General features: G+C 41.4%; 1 long non-coding RNA gene across 1 annotated transcript; it reads left to right on the top strand.

The window, feature by feature from the left end:
• The first annotated feature begins 1,862 nt into the window (after positions 1 to 1,862).
• LOC122000209 lies at positions 1,863 to 9,037 on the top strand. The gene is made up of 4 exons (XR_006117022.1): positions 1,863 to 2,535; positions 2,615 to 2,907; positions 3,172 to 3,233; positions 8,847 to 9,037. It is a non-coding gene; the product is annotated as an uncharacterized LOC122000209 (long non-coding RNA).
• Positions 9,038 to 26,933: the final 17,896 nt, after the last annotated feature.

The following is a 26,933-nucleotide window of genomic DNA, read 5'->3' as shown; positions in this document are numbered from 1 at the left end:
AGTGGATATTTGACTTGATGATCTATGATATGATGCTTGACGTTGATAGCGATATGGGAGTAACACATGTGTGATGTATATGGATTTGTGGATTTATAGTTGGTGATCAGATCACAGATTTGTTGGGGATCATACGGTTGAGTGTACTTATTGTACAGATATTATGAGTCCTTGGTATTACCATTTAGGCATGCTGTGCTTAGATGTTTTCATGGACTTGATGTATTTGGTATTCCTAGGACGTTTGGATTAGATTTCATTGTCTTTATTGGCGATGTTGTGATCTATTCCCGATCCGAGGTGAATCACATACACTAGCTTCGCATAGTTCTAGAGATGTTTTGACAGGAACATCTATATGTGAAGCTAGTAGTACGTATTGTGATTGTCTTTTACGAGTTTTTGGGACACATTGTCTCTGGTAGAGGGATATCGGTGGATCCACAGGAGATAGAGGTGGTTATCAGTTGGGAGTAGGCGTAGTCTATACCGAAGATTCGCTGTTCCTTTCGTGGTCTGGCTGGATATTATCGGAGATTAGTTGAGGGGTTCTCCAGCATTATACAGTTGACCGAACTGTCTAGGAAGGGTATGGAATTTTCCTGCATAGATGTTTGTGAGATCAATTTAGATAGTTGCACATATCTTAGTAGTACTTTCTAGTGTAGACGGATTTGCACTCTACACAAAGGTATCATACTGGGGTTTAGTGCACGATATAGCATGAGCAGAGTAGTCTTGTGCAAGAGTTAGAATTCTCGTAATGAGAATGAGATTCTTTGATTTCTATGGAAGATTATGTGTGTTTTTGCGTCACTTCTTATCCGGGAGGAGTTACTACAAGAAACACATTGATCTGGATTTGTGATACATCCAGGTGACACCCGATGTATAGGGATTTAGAGCGTTTCTATTGGTTGAATGACAAGAAAAAGACATCGCGGACTTTGTAGTTTGATGTCTAGTATGTCAGCAAGTGGAGGCTGAACATCGAAGGTTAGTAAGATTATTTCAGTAGGTTCGGATACTGGAATGGAGTTGAGCGCAAGTTATAATGGACTTTATTGTGGGATTACCAAGACACAAAGAGGATACGAGGCGTTGGGAAATCAGTGATTAGTTGATGAATTTGTTCTCTAGCTATTGATTTGTAGGATGGATTTATTGGATCGATTAGCTGGATTATACTGTAGAGAGATCACGGGATTTTAGGGTATATCTCTGAGTATTGTACCAAAGGGAGATTCGTGATCGACATCGTGGCTCTAGTAGTGTTTACAGTAGGTTATGAGTATTGAGATTTGTTGTGATATAGCTTTCCACTTTCAGACAGATGGATAGTTTTAGCGCTTTATATAGATGTTTGAGGATCTGTTGATAGGGGATTATGAATTTCAGATGAAATTGATTTACCCACCGCTGGTTAGACAGCAGTGTGTGAGTAGCGGAAGCAGGATGAGCTCATAACCCACAGAGTCATCTTTGACAGTTGGAGATTTGTTATGATACGTGGATGGAGTGGTATATGAGTATGTTGTTGGATTGTTACACTTAGATGTGGATCCCTGAGTTGAGCAGTAAATTTGGGGACCAAATTTTTATTAGTGTGGGAGAATGTAAAATATGGTACCCAAATAATATTTAAATAATAAGGTTATTGGACAAATAATCTTATTGGAATTTTTAAGGATTTATAGGAATTTTCTGGGAATTTTTCGGAGCTCGTATGACGAGTTTAAGTGGATGAATTTGTGAACTAAATGGAAGCCCATTTAAAATACCCAAAAGTGGGAGTTGATTGAGAAATTAACTTAAGATTTAATTAATCTAAGCCTAAGTTACAATTATAAAACATATTATTTTTTCCTTCTTCTCTTTTCATCCGCCCGAACCCTTCCTCCCTTCCTTCTCTCGCCGACTCCCAATTCTCCCTCTCTTTCGCTAGATCGACGCCGACGACCTTCTCATCACCGGCACCGACCACTCGAGTTCTGAACCGGCCATCGCCCTCTCCCCTCCTCCCCAAGCCGATGTGTATTTTGCTTGAGAATGGATCGGCAACGGAGTTGATTGTGGAGGAGTCGTAGGTTTTGGCGTCCATCTCCCATTGGCGTTGAGTTCTCCTCTCTCTCAGTATCGTCTCTGCCGACGCTTGATGTTGCACCACTCGCCACCCATCGCTGATGCCGGCTCTTGATCTGTCGACGCTGACCATCGATTCATCTTCTCCGTGCCCTAGAATTGCTACCGCCGTTCACTTGATCGCTACCCGACGCCACCTTATCGTCGGGTGCCACTGCCACCGAAGGGAGTTTCGACACAAAGGAAGATGGGTTTGTTCTCTTCTTAGCTTGAGGATCGGGCAAACTAAAGGAGGTTGCCACTGGAGGGATCCCTGCTGCGGAGCCATAGAACTCTTCCCCTATCACACGGATCCCTTCACTGGAGTGGTACCACAACCTTTGTCCCAGCAAGCTCGCCATCTTTGCACTTCCTTCCGATCACACACCTTGCCATCACGGATGAGTTGCTAAGGTTGGTTGGGTCTAGGACGTTCTTGTCAACATTTCTGTTGTGTTGATGTATTGCTTAATTAGTCATATTGGTTGTGCAGATCCTATGTTTGATGAAATGCTTAGTTCCTTTTGTGGTCTCTGTTCGTGTCGTCAATGTCGTCATCGGTTACCATCTTCCATGGGTAGTTCTTGGATCAGTGGTACTTGTGAGGAACCAAGCTCAGTAGGCTCCTCTACTACCAAGTTGTCGGCCCGAGGTCGCACAGATCATGGTTATGCCACTCTTTCACACGATGGTGCCTATACTGATCATGCCATTATGATAGTCTCCACCAGCCATTGGTTGCATTTGGCTCCTTCACCGAGAAGCTGCTGCAGATCTGGAATTGAGGTAACAAAAAACTAAATCTGAACAGATAATGAATTGTGCTTAATTGTTAAGCTTGGATTTGATTAGGGTGATGACTAGTTGTTCAACTAATGAGGATTAGTGTTGATGAATTGGAAGGGAATAGTTAAGTTTTAAATGACGACTTGTGGTTGATTGAGGATTATTGAATCAATTGACTGATATGATTAATTAAGTTTGCATTTGGATTTAGGTAGCTAGTTAATGTATAAAGGGATTTGGATGTAATAGTATGATTTGTTGCAGGACACTGATACGAGACAAGTGTTCCGATGTGGAGATAGTTCAACTACGGTCTATCATTAAAGGTGGGTACTTCTTGCTTTACCTCTTTAGTATTTTGATCCTAGTGCATGAGCTTTATGTTCAGATAGTTACTGTATCTATCTTGACTCCACTCTTATTTTTCCTGCGCTTGATACTTCCACTCAATCTTGGAGCTGCTCGTTTCTGTATCTATACAGTATCTCGTTGCTATCGATGATATTTAGCAGATACTATAGTACTAGGTATTGGATACCAAATACCAGACATTAGATAGTAGGTATTGGATATATGGACACCTGATACCATGTTTACCTGCTTTGATTGCCTGTTTATTTACACACCTTGCTGAGCATGCTGGCTTCATGTAGCATACCTGTTTTCTATTTATATATATATATATGATGACTGCTGCATTATTTGTGCAATCGACCTAGGTTTTGATGTGTGTGTCAAAGAGTTTGTTAGGCTTTCATATGTATTTGATATGAGTCTCAGACTTAACACATGTGAATGCCCAAGTGTGGGAAGCTCATCCAAGGGCCTGATCGCTGAGTGAAGGATGGTGGAAGACATCCGAGGGACCGCCATGACGAGGAGTAATGGAGTGGAGCCAAGGAAGTGGACTTCAAGGGGAAGAGGAGCCTGTGCATCCGAGGGACGGGCCGAGGAAGAGGACTTCAAAGGCGACTCCTAAAGGATGAGAGGAGTGACCGATCACGATCGTAATGGGACCAAGACCGATCCAACTACGTAACGCACAAACATTCCGCTTTCGATTAGACAATGATCGGTCCTAAGACCACCGACCGTACATGACCGCTAAAACCCTAAAGAGAGTTGGTGTTGAGCACGACCGGCATGGACCACCGATGTCGTGGTTTGAGTTGATTGATGATCAACTCTTCCTCTTATTTAAGGGAGCTGGGCATCAAGGTACGATACTCATTGTAAACCTTCTGAATCTTGCCCAAAGCTTCCAAGTCAACTCTCTTCCTTCTAACCCTAAGTTTCATCTTGTAAAGAGGAAGAGAACTTTGTGAGAGGTTTGCTCCACCGAGAAGGAGAAGCTTTAGCCGGAGATTGCCGGGGACTGATCCACCAAAGGATCAAGGGCTCGTCCACCTCAAGGACACGTCGTGGAGTAGGAGCAAGCAATCTCCGAACCACGTTACATCGAGCGTGTTAGCGTTTGTATTCTCGTTTGTGTTTCATTGTTTTTAGTTTCTATATTTCCGCTTGCGCAAACTAACGTATTGTAGAAAAAAAACCGTTTGGGGGTGGCCTAGCTATCCAACCCCCCTTCAAGCCGGCCACCGATCCTCCAACAATTGGTATCAGAGCAAGGAAGCTCTTCAACGGACTAATCGCCAAGAAGAACAACATCATCAAATGGCCGGCTCAAACATTCATCCACCCAAATTCGAAGGAGACTTCTCTTGGTGGAAGAGGAGAATGGAGGTATTCTTTAATACCGATTTTGACATTATGCTAATCATGAGGAGTGGTTTTGAAGAGCCCAAGGATGAACACAATGAGACAATCGACATAACAAGATGGACCAAAAGGCAAAAAGAAGAGCATCTAGCAAATGCCAAGGCAATCCATCATCTACATAATGTTCTTCCCCAACAAGAAATAACAAGGGTTGGAAGCTACTCAAGCGCCAAGGAATTATGGGAAAAGCTAGTGGAGCTTCACGAAGGGACATCGGAAGCAAAATTGGCAAGAAGAGACCTCCTTCGAACTCAACTCAACAATATCAAGCTTGAGAAAGGAGAAAAGGTATCAACTTTACATTCTAGAATTAAAGAAATTATTAATGGACTAACAAGTGTAGGTGAGACACTCTCAAATCGAGACATGATGACAAAAGCCCTAAATGCTTTCCCAAGAACCACAACTTGGAGCTCCATTGTAGATTCATACTACATATCAAAGGACCTAGAGAAATCCTCTCTAGATGAACTCTTCTCAAGAATGGAGCTCCATGAAACAAGAGTTGAAGGATTAGATGAAGAAGCACATAGATCAAGAGGAGTAGCCCTTGTGGCAAACAAGGGAAAGGGAAAGAAGAAGAAATCTTCATCACCATCATCTTCCGACTCCGAAGAATCAAGTGCCTCAATGGATAGCGATCAAGAGGCATATATGGTAAGGAAGATGAGAAAGGCGTTTAAATCTTTTTCTTCTAACAAATCTCATGCTAGGAAAAGCTCGAGAAGTAAAAGTAGGACAAGGAAGATAATTTGCTACAATTGCCAAGGAGAAGGACACATAAGAGATGATTGTCCTCTCTTGAAAAAGAAGGAAGGGAAGAAGAAGAAGGAGAAGACAAAAGAAAAAGGGAAGAAGGCTCAAAACCTAAAAGCAACATGGGATGATCCTTCATCATCATCGGAGGAAGAAGAGCATCACATAATCAATTTTGCTCTCATGGGGATTGATGATGTAGCTTCCACCTCATCTGAACAAGAAGAAAGAAGGAGTTCAAGTGAAGATGAAGAGGGGAGCTCAAGTGAAGGTGGAGGTCAATCATCGGATTCGGACTTCTCGGTAAGTGAGGTACATAATCTTCCTCCTCATATTTTAATTAAAATTATTTCAAGCACAAATGATGACTTGTTCAAGGTAAAAAGGAAAAACAAGTCTTTGAAACATGATATTAGCATGCTTGAAGAGAAATTAGAATCCATGTGCTCTAAGGATTACAATAAGCATGTTCCTTCTTCCTCAAGTTCAAATGTATCATGTTTAGAAGAAGAAAATAGGGAATTAAGGGAAAAGATAGAATATCTTACCAATGCCCTTAGGAAATTTGAAATTGGCTCTAAAACCCTAAATATGATCATTGGGAGCCAAAGGGCAAGTTTTAAGAAAAATGGGATAGGATACAATGAACAAAATAATGAAAAGACCTATCATTGTCTACTTGCTAGGGGGCAATCCAAAACAAAGACCATAGATAGGAAATGGATCCCCAAAGAGTACTTGGTCAACCCAATTAGAAAAAATTTCTATTGGGTACCAAAATCAATCCTCAAGGGTTAGAGGATTTTATGGCAAGTCAACCATGGAAGTCAATAACTCAAATTTTTTTTCTCCTATATGGTTGACTTGAGACCTTAAGGGGGAGGGCTTAGCCTTGATAGAGATTTATGATCAAGAGGGCTAAGTAGAGGTTACCTTTATCTCACAATGATTTGTATTATTTTCTAACCATGAATGTGAGATATTAGGATGATACAAGTAATTCACTTATGCTTATAGCATTTTGATGAGTTATGAAGTGTATCAATGTTTAGTGATCATAGGCCAACTATGGGGAAAACAAATGTTTAATTAATGGACATCTTGCCCATAGATCATAGTTGGACATTTCAAATGTTTTGAAAACAATTCTATGATTTATTTACTGTGGTTTAGCTATTTTGAAACATATGATTGCAAAACAAGGTTTCAAATTGATACAAACTTGATTGATTTTTTTTTTTTTTGTGTTTGAGTTTTTTATCAAAACTTCAAAAATATGATGAATTTTCATGAAAACATATTTTTCCTTGTTAAAGAACATTATAAGAAATATGTGTTCAAAATTTCATGATTTTTCAATTTTCCGAATTTTTATGGATTTCAGTCACCGACTGAAATCGATGTTCAACAGGTACCGATCTACCAATGACCGTACTTTCAAGATTCTGGTTTTAAAATCAAATTTTGGTTCAAATTTGGTCGAACTGATACCATAGTATGCAACGTGTCCGTACAACATTTTCACGGTGTCAAAGGGGAGAATCGTAGGTTTAAGTTAGAAATCTACTTGTAAAAATCTTCAAAATTAAGGTCGAGAGCATGTTAAGGGGAGCTGGGTTTTACGCTCATGTTTACATATTGCTCAAAATTTTCAAAGAAGATACGCCTAACTTAAATATCACACATCAAAAGGGAGATTGCAATCGACCCAGGTTTCATGTGTGTCAAAGAGTTTGCCAGTCATACGTATTCGATATGTGTTCGAGTCTGCAGGACTTCAGGAACACATGTGAACTCGCGCTTGGGAAGCTCATCCAAGGGCTCGATCGCCGAGCTGAAGGATGTGGAAGACATCCGAGGGACCGCGCGAACGAGGAGCAACGGAGTGGAGCCAAGGAAGTGGACTTCAAGGCAAGGACGGCCGGAGAGGAGCCGCTGCGGTGCATCCGAGGGACAGGCCGAGGAAGAGGACTCAAAGGCGATCCTGAAAGGACGAGAGGAGGATCGATCGATCACCGACCGGTAACGGGACCAATGACCGATCCAACTTCACGTAACGCACGTAAACATTCGTGTTTTTCGATTAGACCAATGACCGGTCCCAAGACCACCGACCGTACACGATTGTAAAACGGCTCTAAAGAGAGCTGGTGTCGCTTATCTAGAACCACGACCGTGCACGGACCACCGACTGGGTGTGGCTCGAGTCGATCACGATCAACTCTTCCTCTTATTTAAGGGGAGCTAGCATCAAGGCATCGATACATCAGAAACCTTCCGACTCGCCTAAAGCTTCCAAGTCAACTCTTCCTTCTAACCCCAAGTTTCATCTCAGAAAGAGGAAGAGAACTTGAGGTCTGCCCACCGAGAAGGAGAAGCTTTAGCCGAGATCGCGGACCGATCCACCAAAGGATCAAGGGCTCGTCCACCTCAAGGACACGTCGTGGAGTAGGAGCAAGCAATCTCCGAACCACGTTACATCGAGCGTGTTAGCGTTTGTATTCTCGTTTGTGTTTCATTGTTTTTAGTTTCTATATTTCCGCTTGCGCAAACTAACGTATTGTAGAGAAGAAATCGATTTGGGGGTGGCCTAGCTATCCAACCCCCCTTCAAGCCGGCCACCGATCCTCCAACACATTATTCGCATCATGTCATTGCATGCATGTCGACGACCATGTCTCCCTTGTGGTTGAGAGGGTCATTGGCCAAGGCCGCACGCTCGGCCACTCATGGGTAGTGGCGGATGGAGCGCGCCGCTTGTCCTGTCATGCCACACTCGGCCACTCATGGGTAGTGGCGGCTGGAGTCGCGGGCAGCAGGGACCCCCGTCGCAGACGTAGCTATTCAGCTACTATGCAACTGTCCACTCGGTCACTCGAAAGTAGTGGCGGCTGGAGTGTCGTACAGTTGTCATCGATCCGACCTCTCGACCATACAGGGGTCGTGGTGCAGAGAGGTGGGTGGGGTGACCATCCGTACATACGCTGTTGTTATTATATCTGCTAGTTGTTTACTTATGCTGTTGTTGCTTATCTATGCTGCTGTTGCTAGATTATGCTGCTGTTGTTTATTTATGCTGTTATGCTTACTTAGGTTGAGATTTATACCTGTGTTATGTGTTTAGACACTGGCTTACTTACTGTTGACCTGTATATACCTCACATGATACCATGTAGTTATGAGTAGTACTGTAGCAGGACTTTGTTACATCTACCTTCCCTTACTAGCCTAGGATATGGTTTCAGGTATGGACACTTATTATGATATCACTGTAGTATCTGCTGTTTCCATACGAGCCTGTATATCTTTGCATCTATAGTTTGATTTACTATACTCATGCACTATCAGTCTATTACCCGCTGAGTCTTTATACTCACCACCCCGTATATTGGTAATTTCACCAGGTAGAAGGTAAAGTATTTATGGAGTCGCCTGAAGATCCTGTCCGCCAGTTCCACATCACATTAGAGGACGACCTTATGAATTCGGTATTTCTTACGTTATTTGTATTTTGGGTTTTGTACTTGTTTATGTATTTGTATTCTCTTGTATTTGGTTTGATATTATTGTGTCAAGCCGAGCCGGCTTGCAGTTAGCTGCTTTGTGTTTTTGTGATCGTTGTTTGTGTTTTCCGCTGTGTTGATTTTAGTACAGCCGTGTGGGCTAATTAATATATATCATATAACTTCGTGGTTGTGTTTATTTCTATTCCAACCGAGTGGGCTGATTATATAACTGCGTGGTTGTGTATATATATTCCAGCCGTATGTGGCTGATGTATTTTGTATGTATGTATGCCTCAGATTGTCACCCGTACAGGGGAGATGCTGCCGAAATTTTTTGGTAAGGACTCCTCTGGGGGCGTGACAGCCTCTGTGCTCTGGGAATTTGCCTGGATCGATCGGCTGATCAATCCAGGGCTTATCGCGACAGATCGCAGCTTCCCAATCGATCCACTGATCGATTATGACCTCTGGATCGATCCACTGATCGATCCAGCAGGCTTTTGTGCGCTCGCGACTGCCTCCCAATCTATCCACTGATCAATTGGGACGAAGGCTTCTCGCAGGGACTCCCCAATCGATCGGCCGATCGATTGGGATCCAGCCAATCAATCGGCTGATCGATCCAACTGCTGGTTTTTGCCCAAAACCAAGTCCCAAGCCCCAAAACCAACATCCGGTCAATCCATGACCTGTTGGTTCATCATGCCTAGCATCCGGTCACCCTTGACCGACTAGGACTCCCTCACCAAGTGTCTTATCAATCCCTTTGACCCACTTGGACTTTTCCTCATCGTGTCAAGTATCCGGTCACTCCCTTGACCTATTTGGACTTTTCCTCATCGTGCCAAGTATCCGGTCACTCCCTTGACCTACTTGGACTTTTCCCTTCTTGCCAAGTATCCGGTCAATGCCTTTGACCTACTTGGACTTTCACCAAATGTCTGGTCAACCATGACCCATCTAGATTTCCCCGTGCCTGGCTTCACTCACCAGGACTTCCCTTCTGCCTAGTTTCACTCACTAGGACTTCTTTTCTTCCTGGCTTCACTCACCTGGTCTTTCACCTAGCTTCACTCACTAGGACTTTCACCTAGCTTCACTCACTAGGATTTTCCTTCTGCCTAGCTTCACTCACTAGGACTTTCACCTAGCTTCACTCACTAGGATTTTCCTTTTGCCTAGCTTCACTCACCAGGATTTTCTCTCTGCCTGGCTTCACTCACCAGGACTTTCACCTAGCTTCACTCACTAGGATTTTCCTTTGCCTAACCTCCAAGTTAGGACTTCCCAGTCAAGCATCTGGTCAACCTTGACCTACTTGACTCTTCTTCAACCAATCTGATCAGACCTTGATTAGAGGGGAATTGCACCAAACAATCTCCCCAACTGAACAACTGTACCTGCACTTGTCCATATCATCGAAGTCTTGTATTGTCAAACATTAAACCCAAACCAAGACTCAAGCTTGGTCAACCAGGTCAACCTTGACCTGAGAGATATTGCACCAACAATCTCCCCCTTTTTGATGTTTGACAATACCACATTTAAGTTAGGCTAAATCCTATAGCCTCAACTTCCTTCATGCCACTAGGTAATGAAGGCGTAAGTTAAACCCTACATTCTCCCACTAAGAAGGCAACCTCCCTCTTAGATAATGAAGGCTTAACTTAAACCCTACATTTCTCCCCCTATTGGTACACATCAACAAATTCACTTGTTGAAAACTCTCCCCTTTGAGACTCTCCCCCTGAAGAGTTGCTCATCGTTGTTCACAACTTCACTCGTTGTGATCAACACGATAATGAAGGTCCCATACCCTTCATTATCAACCCTACATTCTCCCCCAATGTAGACAAATGTCCAACCTTGAGCATTTACAACTTAAACAATGAAGATATCCACTCTCCATTGTAATCCAATGCTCAACCTTGAGCATGTTCTTAAAAGAAGGTTAACCACCTTCCAAGGTTCGTGAAAAGAAGTTTTCATGTCTTCAAAGAGTACCTCCCCCTAAAGACATGGTCGTACCTTCTTTCATTTCACCAACAATGACTTGGAATCCCTAAACTTTTAGGAAACCCAAAGTTAGAAGTTTTGAGGTTCAAAAGTTCAAAATTTGAATCAACCCTCAACCTAAACTTCAATTTAGTCTTCCTTAACCAATCCATCCTTGTTTTCAATATGAAAACGCCCTTTTTATGTATACAAATGTATTTTGTTGGATTAGGAAAGGTTACCTAGGCTAAAATAGGTTTAAAATACTGAAAATAAGCTTTCCCAGCCAAAATCAGCATCTTTGATCGATTGGAGTTGGGTTCCAATCGATTGAACCAGCTTGAATCGATCCACTGATCGATTCAGGTAGTGTGGATCGATCGGTGGATCGATCGAGTGAGCTTCTGCTCGCGTGATTTGCCTTCTCAATCGATCGCCCGATCGATTGAGGCATTCTGATCGATCGGGTGATCGATTGGAGTTATGATAATTGCTGAAATTCCATTTCAATCAACTTCAGAAACCCCTAGAAAATTCTACAAAAATCCAAAAATTATGAAAATTGTTGTAGACATTATTTAGGGTATACTTTATCATGGAAAAATAGTTTTCTAAGAAAATATATCATATTTTCAAAGATTGACACAAACTTGAAAACTTGCAAAAGCTTTAGCGTTTTCGTTCAAGTTTGTGCTCAACTATTCAATGATGATTACTATCAAAAGATAGTCTTTATCAAGGTTTTCCAAAAGAATTTTAAAACATTTTGAAAATCAATATCCCACCATGTTCCTTGGGCTTAATGCACATGACTTGTACATTAACTTTCCCAATGATGAGAAAACACATAACTATGGGTTTTGATGAACTTAAAACTCAAGAAAATGCACTAAATCAGCATGTTGAGTTTTGTTCATCATCCTAATGTCTCACTTATATCTATTTTGCACAAAATACATACAAGTCATCTTATAGGTCTTTGTGAGATGTAAAACTTGGTTTTGCCTTAATCTAAGGATCATGCATATCTATCTAGGCATTTTGTGGATATTTAACATCCACCTAGGATGTCACTTGTTGAAACCAGCTATTGATAAATGTCATTTTTCCTTAATTTTAAGGAAATAAACATAATGCATGATAATGTTATGGCATACATCAAAAAGAAATAATTTTCAAAAGAAAATTTTCTATAGCTACATGATGTATGTATGTCATGGCATGGTATTTTTTTTTTATATTTTTATAATAAGGCATGAGTGCAAAAACAAAACATGATGTCATGGCATATAATGGGCAAACAATCATGGCAAGGTTTAGCATAAATAAAATACCTAGATTACCTATCTAAGTATCCTTAATCTTAGCTAATCCTAAAACTTAAACCTTAGATTGCCCAATTTCCTCAAGCAAATGTCAAAACCCAACTTGGCATTTCTAATTCTCTTGATTAACTTATGCCAATTGAAATTAAGCATATTCCTCAAGTGTTAGCATATTTCATTTTTCCACAAGAGTAGCACTTTAAATTAAGGCTTAGATTTGCCTTAAATTACTAAGAAAATACCAAAGTCCCAACTTGGTATTTCTTATGTTCTCCAAAATTGTGTCAATTAAGATTAAAATCAATATCTCTAGAATTAGGCACATTTTACTCTTCCATAGAGTAAATGATAAATCTATTTCATTTTCAAAGGTTAATAATAACCTTGAAAATGCTCCTTGAGTGTCAATTTCTTCAAAGTTAGGTTAACTACCCTTCTTCTTAGAGTTGACACTCTCTAACCCATCTATGGGGTCGAGAAAATGCTCCTAGGAACCCAACACCTATTGGTGCTCCTTGGATGCTCTAGGTATTCACTAGGGATTACTTCCTTAAATACCTTCCTAGTGACTTTGTTTGGCTTCTTAGAAGCCTTGGTCACTTTTTCTAGGTCAACTCTAGGGATTGCTTCCCTTGTGACCTTCTTTGTGACTTTCTTAGACTTCTTAGAAGTCTTAGTCATGTTTGTTGTTGCAAAGATACTTCTAGAGATAACTTCCATTGTATCCTTGACTTGACCTCTAGACTTAGGGTTGGTTCCATAGCTATATGGAACCCTATGGTAAGAGATTTCATCTTTCTTAGCCTTAGGTTTGTATCCCAAACCTCTATGGCTCTAGGATGACCTTTGTTGTCCTAACCCTAGATTTTGCTCATTTTGCCCTATTAGGATATTTTCCATCCTTTTTAGGGTCTTTTCCATTTTATCAAGTCTTGACCTCAAGACTTGATTTTCTTCCCATCAATCCCTAGATTTAGGTTTTTCTATTTAATCCTTGAGTGTTTTTATTTCTAGGCTTATAGTTATTGACCTTAGTGTTCTTGCCTAGATTTTTATCTACATTCCTATCCCTAGGTGTAGTGGTTTTAGCATGTAGAGCCATATGATTTTCATTAATGTTATCATGCTCTCTATTCTTATGGTAAATAGCATTAAAATGATAAAGACTTCACTTAGCATGCTTTTTACCATTGTTCAAGGGAGTAGGCTCAATAAAAGTTACCTTTCTTTTTACCTTGGAGGCTCCCCCTTGAATTGAGCTTCCTCCTTGAGCCTTGACCACCTTCTTCCCCTTAGGGTATTAACTTCGGTAATGCCCTTTTTGTTGGCACAAGAAGCACACAATGTGCTCCTTGCTCTTCTTTGTTGTGGGGATGGTCTCCTTGGGCTTCTCCTTGCCCTTGGGTGCCACTTGGTCCTTCTCCTTGGTCAATTTAGGGCATTTACTTTTGTAATGCCCTTTTTCCCTACACTCAAAGCAAATGATATGATTTTTGTTATTTTCTATTGAAATTGTTATACCTTTGCTTGTAGGGGTGGCATCTTCTCCTTTTGATTCGAAGGTAGAGGCTTCCTCTTGATCCGATAGTGGTGCTCCTCCATTAGATTTGACTTGACTTGTGGAGGTGGAAGCTACTTCATCCTCTTCTTCTCTTGACCCGGATGTGGAAGCTTCTTCTTGCTCCGGGGTCAATAATCTACATTCCCCCTCAATCCTAGAGGTGGAGGCTTCATCATCTTGTACATGGAACAAGGAGTATGCTCCCTCCTTGTTCCCTTCATTGCATTCCCTCGAAGATGAAGCTTCTTCTTGGACTTCTTCTTTGGAAGTTGAGTATCTCTCAACTTCGGAGTCCTCTTCTTGGTCTTGCTCCAATGGGTCACCCTCGTTGGATTCCTCTTGATTCGGTACAGTGGAGGGGATCTCATGAATTGATGCCAATTTGCTCCAAATCTCCTTGGCATCCTTGAACTCTCCAATTTTTCCAAGAATGTGGCTAGGCAATAGATTGACCAAAAGCTTGGTTACTTTATCATTGGCCTCACATCTTTGGATTTGTTCTTGGCTCCATTTGCTTTTCCTGAGGACTTTTCCCTTGGAATTTGTTGGAGCCTCGAAACCTTCCATGAAAGTAAACCATTGCTCTATCTCCACCATTAAGAAGTTTTTGATCCTTGATTTCCAAAGATCGAAGCTTGTAGATGTGTACGGTGGAGCCACCCTTGTGTCAAAATCAAGTCCATCTTGGAATTGTATCTTGAAGTTGAGCTTCTTGAATTCTTTGACTTTGATAATTTTGCTCCAACTTCTTCACCCTCTAGCTCTTCTTGTTATGTTTGCCCCTTCCGGCGATGATTCCTGTGAATAGCGACCTCGCTCTGATACCACTTGTTGGGACCGATTATGTAGCTAGAGGGGGGTGAATAGCTCGTCGCGTGCTCGTGGTTGGCGTTGCTTGTTTCTTCAAAGATGTGCAGCAGAAATATACAAGAAACAAATACAACAATGCTAACAAGTAGATTTACTTGGTATCCACCTCCAAAGGAGGTGACTAATCCAAGGAACCACACACTCACACACACCTCCATTAATAAACACTCCTTTTCGATAACTACCGAAGGCGGAGAAGCCCTACAAGTTCACACTACAAGAAGAAAGGGAAAGGATACACAAATACAAGCAAAAGCTTACAATGAGTATAGAAAACCCTAACCCTAGCTTTCTTCCTCGGCTGTAGATCCGCCTCTTGACTTGGAAAACCTCCAAGAACTTTCAAGAACTGACGATCTGAACCTTGTGGAGGAGATCTGGGAGCACAGTGAAGATTTGAGATGAATCGGTGAAGTTCTGCGTTGTCTCTGCCGAAGGAATCGAGCGCCTGCAGCTAAATACAACGCCAACGGTCCGATCCCAATCAATTGGATTGCTCCCAATCGATCGGGGAGGCTTTGGATCGATCCACTGATCGATCCAGAGCGCCTCTGTGCTCTGGGAATTTGCCTGGATCGATCGGCTGATCGATCCAGGGGTTATCGCGACAGATCGCAGCTTCCCAATCGATCCACTGATCGATTGGGACCTCTGGATCGATCCACTGATCGATCCAGCAGGCTTCTGTGTGCTCGCGACTGCCTCCCAATCGATCCACTGATCGATTGGGATGAACGCTTCTCGCAGGGACTCCCCAATCGATCGGCCGATCGATTGGGATCCAGCTGCTGGTTTTTGCCAAAAACCAAGTCCCAAGCCCCCAAACCAACATCCGGTCAATCCATGACCTGTTGGTTCATCATGCCTAGCATCCGGTCACCCTTGACCGACTAGGACTCCCTCACCAAGTGTCTGGTCAATCCCTTTGACCCACTTGGACTTTTCCTCATCGTGCCAAGTATCCGGTCACTCCCTTGACCTACTTGGACTTTTCCTCATCGTGCCAAGTATTCGGTCACTCCCTTGACCTACTTGGACTTTTCCCTTCTTGCCAAGTATCTGATAAATCCCTTTGACCTACTTGGACTTTCACCAAATGTCTGGTCAACCTTGACTCATCTGTATTTCCCCATGCCTGGCTTCACTCACCAAGACTTCCCTTCTTCCTAGTTTCACTCACTAAGAATTCTCTTCTACCTGGCTTCACTCACCTGGTCTTTCACCTAGCTTCACTCACTAGGATTTTCACCTAGCTTCACTCACAAGGATTTTCCTTCTGCCTAGCTTCACTCACTAGGACTTTCACCTAGCTTCACTCACTAGGATTTTTCTTTTGCCTAGCTTCACTCACTACGTCCTTCACCTGGCTTCACTCACCAGGATTTTCTCTCTGTCTAGCTTCACTCACCAGGACTTTCACCTAGCATCACTCCCTAGGATTTTCCTTTGCCTAACCTCCAAGTTAGGACTTCCCAGTCAAGTATCTGGTTAACCTTGACCTACTTGACTCTTCTTCAACCAACCTGATCAGACCCTGATCAGAGGGGAATTGCACCAAACAATCTCCCCAACTGAACAACTGCACCTGCACTTGTCCATATCATCGAAGTCTTGTATTGTCAAACATTGAAACTCAAACCAAGACTCAAGCTTGGTCAACCAGGTCAACCTTGACCTGAGGGATATTGCACCAACAATCTCCCCCTTTTTGATATTTGACAATGCCACATTCAAGTTAGGCTAAATCCCATAGCCTCAACTTCCTTCATGCCACTAGGTAATGAAGGCGTAAGTTAAACCCTACATTCTCCCACTAAGAAGGCAACCTCCCTCTTAGATAATGAAGGCCTAACTTAAACCCTACATTTCTCCCCCTATTGGCACACATCAACAAATTCACTTGTTGAAAACTCTCCCCTTTGAGACTCTCCCCCTGAAGAGTTGCTCATCGTTGTTCACAACTTCACTCGTTGTGATCAACACGATAATGAAGGTCCCATACCCTTCATTATCAACCCTACATTCTCCCCCAATGTAGACAAATGCCCAACCTTGAGCATTTACAACTTAAATAATGAAGATATCCACTCTCCATTGTAATCCAATGCTCAACCTTGAGCATGTTCTTAAAAGAAGGTTAACCACCTTCCAAGGTTCATGAAAAATAGTTTTCATGTCTTCAAAGAGTACCTCCTCCTAATGACATAGTCGTGCCTTCTGTCATTGCACCAACAATGACTTGGAATCCCTAAACTTTTAGGAAACCCAAAGTTAGAAGTTTTGAGATTCAAAAGTTCAAAATTTGAATCAACCCTCAACCTAAACTTCAATTTAGTCTTCCTTAACCAATACATCCTTGTTTTCAACATGAAAACACCCTTTTTATGTATACAAATGTATTTTGAGGGATTAGGAAAGGTTACCTAGACTAAAATAGGTTCAAAATGCTGAAAATAAGCTTTCCCAGCCAAAATCAGCATCTTTGATCGATTGGAGTTGGGTTCCAATCGATTGAACTAGCTTGAATCGATCCGCTAATCGATTCAGGTAGTGTGGATCGATCGGTGGATCGTTCGAGTGAGCTTCTTCTCGCGGGATTTGCCTTCTCAATCGATCTCCCGATCGATTGAGGCATTCCGATCGATCGGGTGATCGATTGGAGTTCTGATAATTGCTGAAATACCATTTCAATCAACTTCAGAAACCACTAGAAAATTCTACAAAAATCCAAAAATTGTGAAAATTGTTGTAGACATTATTTAGGGTATACTTTATCATGGAAAAATAGTTTTCTAAGAAAATACATCATCTTTTCAAAGATTGATACAAACTTGAAAACTTGCAAAAGCTTTAGCGTTTTCGTTCAAGTTTGTGCTCAACTATTCAATGATGATTACTATCAAAAGATAGTTTTCATCAAGGGTTTCCAAAAGAATTTTAAAACATTTTCAAAATCAATATCCCACCATGTTCCTTGGGCTTAATGCACATGACTTGTACATTAGCTTTCCCAATGATGAGAAAACACATAATTATGTGTTTTGATGAACTTAAAACTCAAGGAAATGCACTAAATCAGCATGTTGAGTTTTGTTCATCATCCTAACATTTCACTTGTATCTATTTTGCACAAAACACATACAAGTCATCTTATAGGTCTTTGTGAGATGTAAAACTTGGTTTTGCCCTAATCTAGGGATCATGTTATCTATCTAGGCATTTTGTGGATATTTAACATCCACCTAAGATGTCACTTATTGAAACCAGCTGTTGATAAATGTCATTTGTCCTTAATTTTAAGGAAATAAACATAATGCATGATAATGTTATGACATACATCAAAAAGAAATAATTTTCAAAAGAAAATTTTCTATAGCTACATGATGTATGTATGTCATGACATAGTATTTTTTTTGTATTTTTATAATAAGTCATGAGTGCAAAAACAAAACATGATGTCATGGCATATAATGGGCAAACAATCATGGCAAGGTTTAGCATAAATAAAATACCTAGATTACCTATCTAAGTATCCTTAATCTTAGCTAATCCTAAAACTTAAACCTTAGATTGCCCAATTTCCTCAAGCAAATGCCAAAACCCAACTTGGCATTTCTAATTCTCTTGATTAAGTTATGACAATTGAAATTAAGCATATTCCTCAAGTGTTGGCATATTTCATTTTTCCACAAGAGTAGCACTTTAAATTAAGGCTTAGATTTGCCTTAAATTACTAAGAAAATACCAAACTCCCAACTTGGTATTTCTTATGTTCTCCTAAATTGTGTCAATTAAGATTAAAATCAATATCTCCGGAATTAGGCACATATTACTCTTCCAAAGAGTAAATGATAAATCTATTTCATTTTCAAAGGTTAATAATAACCTTAAAAATACTCCTTGAGTGTCAATTTCTTCAAAGTTGGGTTAACTACCCTTCTTCTTAGAGTTGACACTGTCTAACCCATCTATGGGATAGAGAAAATGCTCCTAGGAACCCAACACCTATTGGTGCTCCTTGGATGCTCTAGGTATTCACTAGGGATTACTTCCCTAAATACCTTCCTAGTGACTTTGTTTGGCTTCTTAGAAGCCTTGGTCACTTTTTCTAGGTCAACTCTAGGGATTGCTTCCCTTGTGACCTTCTTTGTGACTTTCTTAGACTTCTTAGAAGTCTTTGTCACATTTGTTGTTCCAAAGATACTTCTAGAGATAACTTCCCTTGTATCCTTGACTTGACCTCTAGACTTAGGGTTGGTTCCATAGTTATATGGAACCCTATGGTAAGAGATTTCATCTTTCTTAGCCTTAGGTTTGTATCCCAAACCTCTATGGCTCTTGGATGACCTTTGTTGTCCTAACCCTAGATTTTGCTCATTTTGCCCTATTAGGATATTTTCCATCCTTTTTAGGGTCTTTTCCATTTTATCAAGTCTTGACCTCAAGACTTGATTTTCTTCCCATAAATCCCTAGATTTAGATTTTCTATTTAATCCTTGAGTGTTTTTATTTCTAGGCTTATAGTTATTGACCTTAGTGTTCTTGCCTAGATTTTTATCTACATTCCTAGCCCTAGGTGTAGTGGTTTTAGCATGTAGAGCTATATGATTTTCATTAATGTTATCATACTCTCTATTCTTATGGTAAATAGCATTAAAATGATAAAGACTTCACTTAGCATGCTTTTTACCATTGTTCAAGGGAGTAGGCTCAATAAAAGTTACATTTCTTTTTTACCTTGGAGGCTCCCCCTTGAATTGAGCTTCCTCCTTGAGCCTTGACCACCTTCTTCCCCTTAGGGCATTGACTTCGGTAATGCCCTTTTTGTTGGCACAAGAAGCACACAATGTGCTCCTTGCTCTTATTTGTTGTGGGGATGGTCTCCTTGGGCTTCTCCTTGCCCTTGGGTGCCACTTGACCCTTCTTCTTGGCCAATTTAGGGCATTTACTTTTGTAATGCCCTTTTTCCCTACACTCAAAACAAATGATATGATTTTTGTTATTTCTACTGAAATTGTTATACCTTTGCTTGTAGGGGTGACATCTTCTCCTTTTGATTCGGAGGTAGAGGCTTCCTCTTGATTCGATAGTGGTGCTCCTCCATTAGATTTGACTTGACTTATGGAGGTGGAAGCTACTTCATCCTCTTCTTCTCTTGACCCGGATGTGGAAGCTTCTTCTTTCTCCGGGGTCAATAATCTACACTCCCCCTCAATCCTAGAGGTGGAGGCTTCATCATCTTGTACATGGAACAAGGAGTATGCTCCCTCCTTGTTCCCTTCATTGCATTCCCTTGAAGATGAAGCTTCTTCTTGGACTTCTTCTTCGGAAGTTGAGCATCTCTCAACTTCGGAGTCCTCTTCTTGGTCTTGCTCCAATGGGTCGCCCTCTTTGGATTCCTCTTGATTCGGTACAGTGGAGGGGATCTCATGAATTGATGCCAATTTGCTCCAAAGCTCCTTGGCATCCTTGAACTCTCCAATTTTTCCAAGAATGTGGATAGGCAATAGATTGACCAAAAGCTTGGTCACTTTATCATTGGCCTCACATCTTTGGATTTGTTCTTGGCTCTATTTGATTTTCTTGAGGACTTTTCCCTTGGAATTTGTTGGAGCCTCGAAACCTTCCATGAGAGCAAACCATTGCTCTATCTCCACCATTAAGAAGTTTTCGATCCTTGATTTCCAAAGATCGAAGCTTGTAGATGTGTACGGTGGAGCCACCCTTGTGTCAAAACCAAGTCCATCTTGGAATTGCATCTTGAAGTTGAGCTTCTTGAATTCTTTGACTTTGATAATTTTGCTCCAACTTCTTCACCCTCTAGCTCTTCTTGTTATGTTTGCCCCTTCCGGCGATGATTCCGGTGAAGAGCGATCTCGCTCTGATACCACTTATTGGGACCGATTATGTAGCTAGAGGGGGGTGAATAGTTCGTCGCTTGCTCGTGGTTGGCGTTGCTTGTTTCTTCAAAGATGTGCAGCGGAAATATACATGAAACAAATACAACAACGCTAACAAGTAGATTTACTTGGTATCCACCTCCAAAGGAGGTGACTAATCAAAGGATCCACACACTCACGCACACCTCCACTAATAAACACTCCTTTTCGGTAACTACCGAAAGCGGAGAAGCCCTACAAGTTCACACTACAAGAAGAAAGAGAAAGGATACACAAATACAAGCAAAAGCTTACAATGAGTATAGAAAACCCTAACCCTAGCTTTCTTCCTCTGCTGTAGATCGGTCTCTTGACTTGGAAAACCTCCAAGAACCTTCAAGAACTGGCGATCTGAACCTTGTGGAGGAGCTCTGGGAGCACAGTAAAGATCTGAGATGAATCGGTGAAGTTTTGCATTGTCTCTGCCAAATAAATCGAGCGCCTGCAGCTAAATACGATGCCAACGGTCGGATCCCGATCGATTGGATTGCTCCCAATTGATCGGGGAGGCTTTAGATCGATCCACTGATCGATCCAGAGAGCCTCTATGCTCTGGGAATTTGCCTAGATCGATCGGCTGATCGATCCAGGTCTTATCGCGACAGATCGCAGCTTCCCAATCGATCCACTGATCGATTGGGACCTCTGGATCGATCCACTGATCGATCCAGCAGGCTTTTGTGCGCTCGCGACTGCCTCCCAATCGATCCACTGATCGATTGGGACGAAGGCTTCTCGTAGGGACTCCCCAATCGATCGGTCGATCGATTGGAATCCAGCCAATCGTTCGGCTGATCGATCCAGCTGCTGGTTTTTGCCAAAAACCAAGTCCCAAGCCCCCAAACTAACATCCAGTCAATCCATGACCTGTTGGTTCGTCATGCCTAGCATCCGGTCACCCTTGACCTGCTAGGACTCCCTCACCAAGTGTCCAATAAATCCCTTTGACCCACTTGGACTTTTCCTCATCGTGCCAAGTATCGGGTCACTCCCTTGACCTACTTGGACTTTTCCTCATCGTGCCAAGTATCCGGTCACTCCCTTGACCTACTTGGACTTTTCCCTTCTTGCCAAGTATCCGATCAATCCCTTTGACTTACTTGGACTTTCACCAAATGTCTGGTCAACCTTGACCCATCTAGATTTCCCCGTGCCTGACTTCACTCACCAAGACTTCCCTTCTGCCTAGTTTCACTCACTAGGACTTCTCTTCTACCTGGCTTCACTCACCTGGTCTTTCACCTAGCTTCACTCACAAGGATTTTCTCCTAGCTTCACTCACTAGGATTTTCCTTCTGCCTAGCTTCACTCACTAGGACTTTCACCTAGCTTCACTCACTAGGATTTTCCTTTTGCCTAGCTTCACTCACTAGGTCTTTCACCTGGCTTCACTCACCAAGATTTTCTCTCTGCCTGGCTTCACTCACCAGGACTTTCACCTAGCTTCACTCACTAGGATTTTTCTTTGCCTAACCTCTAAGTTAGGACTTCCCAGTCAAGTATCTGGTCAACCTTGACCTACTTGACTCTTCTTCAACCAACCTGATCAGACCCTGATCAGAGGGGAATTGCACCAAACAATCTCCCCAACAGAACAACTGCACCTGCACTTGTCCATATCATCGAAGTCTTGTATTGTCAAACATTGAAACTCAAACCAAGACTCAAGCTTGGTCAACCAAGTCAACCTTGACCTGAGGGATATTGCACCAACACTAACAAGTTGACTAAGTGTGCAGGATGTTTACTCAACCGGGAAAGACCTAGTTGGAGGCTAGACAGGAGAAATCTTAGTAGATCGTGGAACTCAGGTGCAAGTCCAAGAAGGTCGAGGGGACCCGAAGCTTGGCAATGTGATCGAGAGGTATGGAGGACTGAAGATCAAGAGAAAAGTCCTGGGGAGCCGATCAAGGCTGAGTGAAAAGTCCAAACTAGATCTGGAGGATCAAAGTTTGGCAGGTAGGTTGAGGTAAACAAACTGGAGGAGCGATAGTGAGGTCGGGTTCTCGAAGAGAACAACCTTAGGTCGCTGATCCAACTGAAGAAACCGAGAAGGTTTCCAAGTTGAGATCAAGACAGTCCTACTGTCTTTATATTACTCATGCATTTTATTACTATGCTAATCTCTGTTTTGCAGGTTATTTTGGCCAACACTGTTTTGTAGGTCAGACATGATCGGTCGACCGAACCAGGTCAACTCAAAGCAGTAATAAGCTCAGAATAGATCAAACCAGAGTCTGGTCAAAGCATGATCGGTCGACCGAACAGTAGGTCGGTCGATCGAACAGTAGATCGGTCGACCAAACCTTAATGACTCAACACTGCCAGTTCATCAGCACCGTTCATCAGCAAAGGAAAAAGAAGCTGATCGGTTGACCGAACCCGGAGATCAGTTGATCGATCCAATCAGCATTAATGGTGAAATAAATAAAGATCTCGGTAGATTTCAACGAACAAGGAAAAAGCTTGTTCGGTTGACCGAAAAATTGGTTCAGTCGATCGAACCATTAAAAGATAGTTAATGCAGAAGATCGAGCCTATGTCAGACTCCAGTCAGGAAGGAAGGGAGCGGGTTCAGTCAATCGAACAGTGAGATCGGTCGACCGAACCTTCAGTACACCTATAAAATGAGGCTCGAAGTCTGAGGCAGAACAATACATTCTGATCCATTAAAGTTCCCCTCTGCAAGCTGCTCGTGCTACGAATTTTCATCTGTCTTGCAAAGCTACTCCGTTCAACCGAGCTTTGACTTTAAATTTCTATTGTCTGTATATTTCATTTTTACTGCACTTAATTTTATAAGATAGTAGAGTGTTACTATCTTACATCTTTGTACCTGTACGATCCACTTCTTTCCGAAGGTTTCGGAAAGAAGTGTTATAGTGGTTTGCCCATCGATGCGGTCAAGGACCGCGAGCCTTCGAGAAGGAGTCGAGCTAGGCTTCGAACGAAGTAAACACTTTTGTCTCTCTCCTTATTTTCCGCTGCTTAATTCTGATTTTAAAAGATAAAAAGGAGTTTTAAAAAGAAGCGATATTCACCCCCCCCCCCTCTATCGCTCTCAATCGATCTATCACTGTCTACACCTGGTACACCCCAATAGAATGGTGTGGCAGAACGAAGGTATAGGACTCTTATGGAAATGGTTAGATCGATGATGAGTTATTTAGAATTACTAAATTCATTTTGGGGGTATGCTCTAGAAACGGTAATGAATATAGTACCTTCTAAAGCCAGAACCCTCTACTCCCATAGAATTATAGAATGGGCATAAGCCTAGTCTGAAGCATATTCAGATTTGGGGTAGTCCAGCACATGTGCTGAAGGGAGACACTGATATGTTGGACAGGAGTTCACTTGTTTGTGGGTTATCCTAGAGAAACGAAAGGAGTTTTATAGTCCTAAAAATCAGAAGGTCATTGTTAGCTCCAATGTTCGATTTTAGAAGAGGACTATGTAATGAACCACAAAGCCCATGAGAAAAAATGTTCTTAAGAAAATTAGAGAAGACACGTCTAAACTAGTACCAACTGTACAAGATGAGATAACACAAGAAACTACAACATGTGTCACAAATGTTGCACAATTACAAGCAGTGCCACGTAGTAATGGGAGGGTTATTTTGCAACCTAGTAGATTAATATTTTTGGGAGAGTCTTGGACTTGATCCCTGGTGAACATGAACCTGATTCCTGCACATATGATGAAACACTCCAAGATAAAGAAGCAGCATCTTGGCAAAGTGCAATGAACTCTGAAATAGAATCTATGTATTCTAATAAGGTCTAGGATCTTGTAGAACCACCAAATGGTGTAAAAGTCATTAGGTGTAAATAAGTCTACAAAAGAAAAAGGGGCAGACAGGAAGGTGGAAACTTTCAAAGCAAGGCTTATTGCAAAAGGATATACTCAGAAAGAGGGATCGATTATGAGGAAACCTTTTCGCCAGTTGCTATGCTTAAGTCTATCCGGATTCTTTTATCTATTGCTGCTCATATGGATTATGAGGTTTGGCAAATGGATGTCAAGACAACTTTCCTTAATGGAAGTCTTGAAGAAAACATCCATATGAAGCAACCAGAGGGGTTTATTGAAAAAGGCAAAGAGCATCTTGTATATAAGCTCAATCGGTCTATTTATGGACTAAAGAAAGCTTCAAGATCTTGGAATATCTGGTTTAATAAAGTAATCTAGTCTTATGGATTTATTCAGTGTCCGGATGAGTCTTGTGTATACAAGAAGTGTGACAGAAACGTGGTGGTATTTCTTGTACTATACGTAGATGACATTTTGATAGTTGACAACAATATCAAAGTGCTGTCAGAAGTAAGGGTATGGTTGTCCAAGAAATTCGATATAAAGGACTTGGGAGAATGCAGACATATTCTTGGGATCAAAGTAATAAGGGATCGCAAGAAAAGAATATTGTGCTTATCCCAAACTTCATATAACGATACTATCCTAGCTCATTTTAGCATGCAAAACTCTAAGAAAGGTTTTCTACCTTTTAGGCATGGAGTACCCCTATCTAAAGAGATGTCTCCTAAGACATCAAAAGAGATAGAGGAAATGAAGGCAGTTCCTTATGCTGTAGGAAGTCTAATGTATGCGATGCAATATACGAGACTGGATGTCTGTTTTGCCGTGGGCATGGTTAGCAGATATCAAAGTAATCCAATACAAGGATATTGGACTACCGTAAAGCATATATTAAAGTATTTGAGAAGTACTAGAGATTATATGCTGGTTTACCAGGCATATGACTTGCTCCCTATGGGTTACACGGATTCGGAATTCCAATCAGATAGGAACAATAGTAAGTCAACATCATGGTTTTATGTTTACTTTAGGAAGTGGAGCCATAACAATGGAGAAATGTTAAGCAGAAATACGGTTCAGACTCCATCATGGAGCAAAGTAAATGGCAGTCTGTGAGGCAACCATAGAAGCTGAATGGCTCAGTAACTTCATGATATACTTAGATGTGATTCCTGGTTTGCCCAAAATTATTTGGAGCAGTAGCAAACTCGAAGGAACCACGAGCCCATAAGGCAAGTAAACACATAGAGCGCAAGTACCACCCAATACGAGACATCGTATAACAAGGAGAAGTTGTTGTCGCCTATATTGCATCAGGAGATAACCTAAATCTTTTCACTAAGACCCTTAAGGCAAGAGCTTTTGATGGGCATGTTGAGGGGATGTGAATCAGATGTATGGCAGCATATATGACAGCATAGTCTTTTAGTATAAGTGGGATATTGTTAGGATGTATACTAAAAGCCTAGCTTTTGTATAAACATTTATTTTGAAATAAAAATCACATTGGTCAAATGCCTACATTTATGCTAAGTGTAGTTGTCCATTTAATTTATATTGTAAATAACATTGTGTGAGGAGACACACAGAAGATCATGTTATCAGTTCCTTATAAATTATAAATAGAAGCTCACAACCAAGATGGAATGGGACAAACCATTGGAATGGTTGTAGTGTAATTTAGTATTAGTTTATCTTGACTATAAAATTACACTAGTATATTATGAGGGTATTGAGCAGAACCATTTGAGATAGTTTCTTTTTATACTGACTACATAAAAGAAGAAAACCTCTGTTATTATGGAAGTGTGTACTCTTAATCATGATATAATAACAAGCACGTATATTTAATATTTATTTCTTTAATTTATCAAAGGGTGTGATTTAGCTCGGTAAATCAATAGGTCCGATAAGTTGAGAAATGATATTATTTATATGATGTGTTGTTGATTATAGAATGAAACTGTGTCCTTGTAATCTAGGTTGATGATGTTCCCTTGAGGAGCTCATAAGGATTGTCATGTAAACCCTGCAGGTGGACTTAGTCATTAGAGCTAGATATTAATTAAGTGAGTTGTTAGTAACTCATTTAATTAGTAGGTATTCAATATCTTAAACACAGGGAGACTAACACACTCATGATAAGAAGCAGCCCATATTGTAATATGGGATTGGTGCGGTAGTGCAATAATAACTCTTTAGTGGAATGAGATATTATTAATGAACTTGAGTTGGGTGTTCGGGCGAACACGGGAAGCTCAAGCTCATCGGGAGACCAAAATCAATTCCTCCTCTAGGTCCCTATTGTAGCCTCTTATATAAAGTCTTATATCCACCTAAAAGCCTAGCTTCTTAAGGCCCAAGCTAGGGTCGGCCAAGCCTTGCTTGGAGACCAAGCAAGGGGTCGGCCAAGCTAAGCATGGAGCCCAAGCTAGGGCCGGCCAAGCCTTGCTTGGTGCCCAAGCAAGGGGCCAGC

Source organism: Zingiber officinale, chromosome 7A (genome assembly GCF_018446385.1).
Source record: "Zingiber officinale cultivar Zhangliang chromosome 7A, Zo_v1.1, whole genome shotgun sequence".
Lineage (NCBI taxonomy): Eukaryota > Viridiplantae > Streptophyta > Magnoliopsida > Zingiberales > Zingiberaceae > Zingiber > Zingiber officinale.
This window is presented reverse-complemented; position numbering and strand designations above follow the sequence as displayed.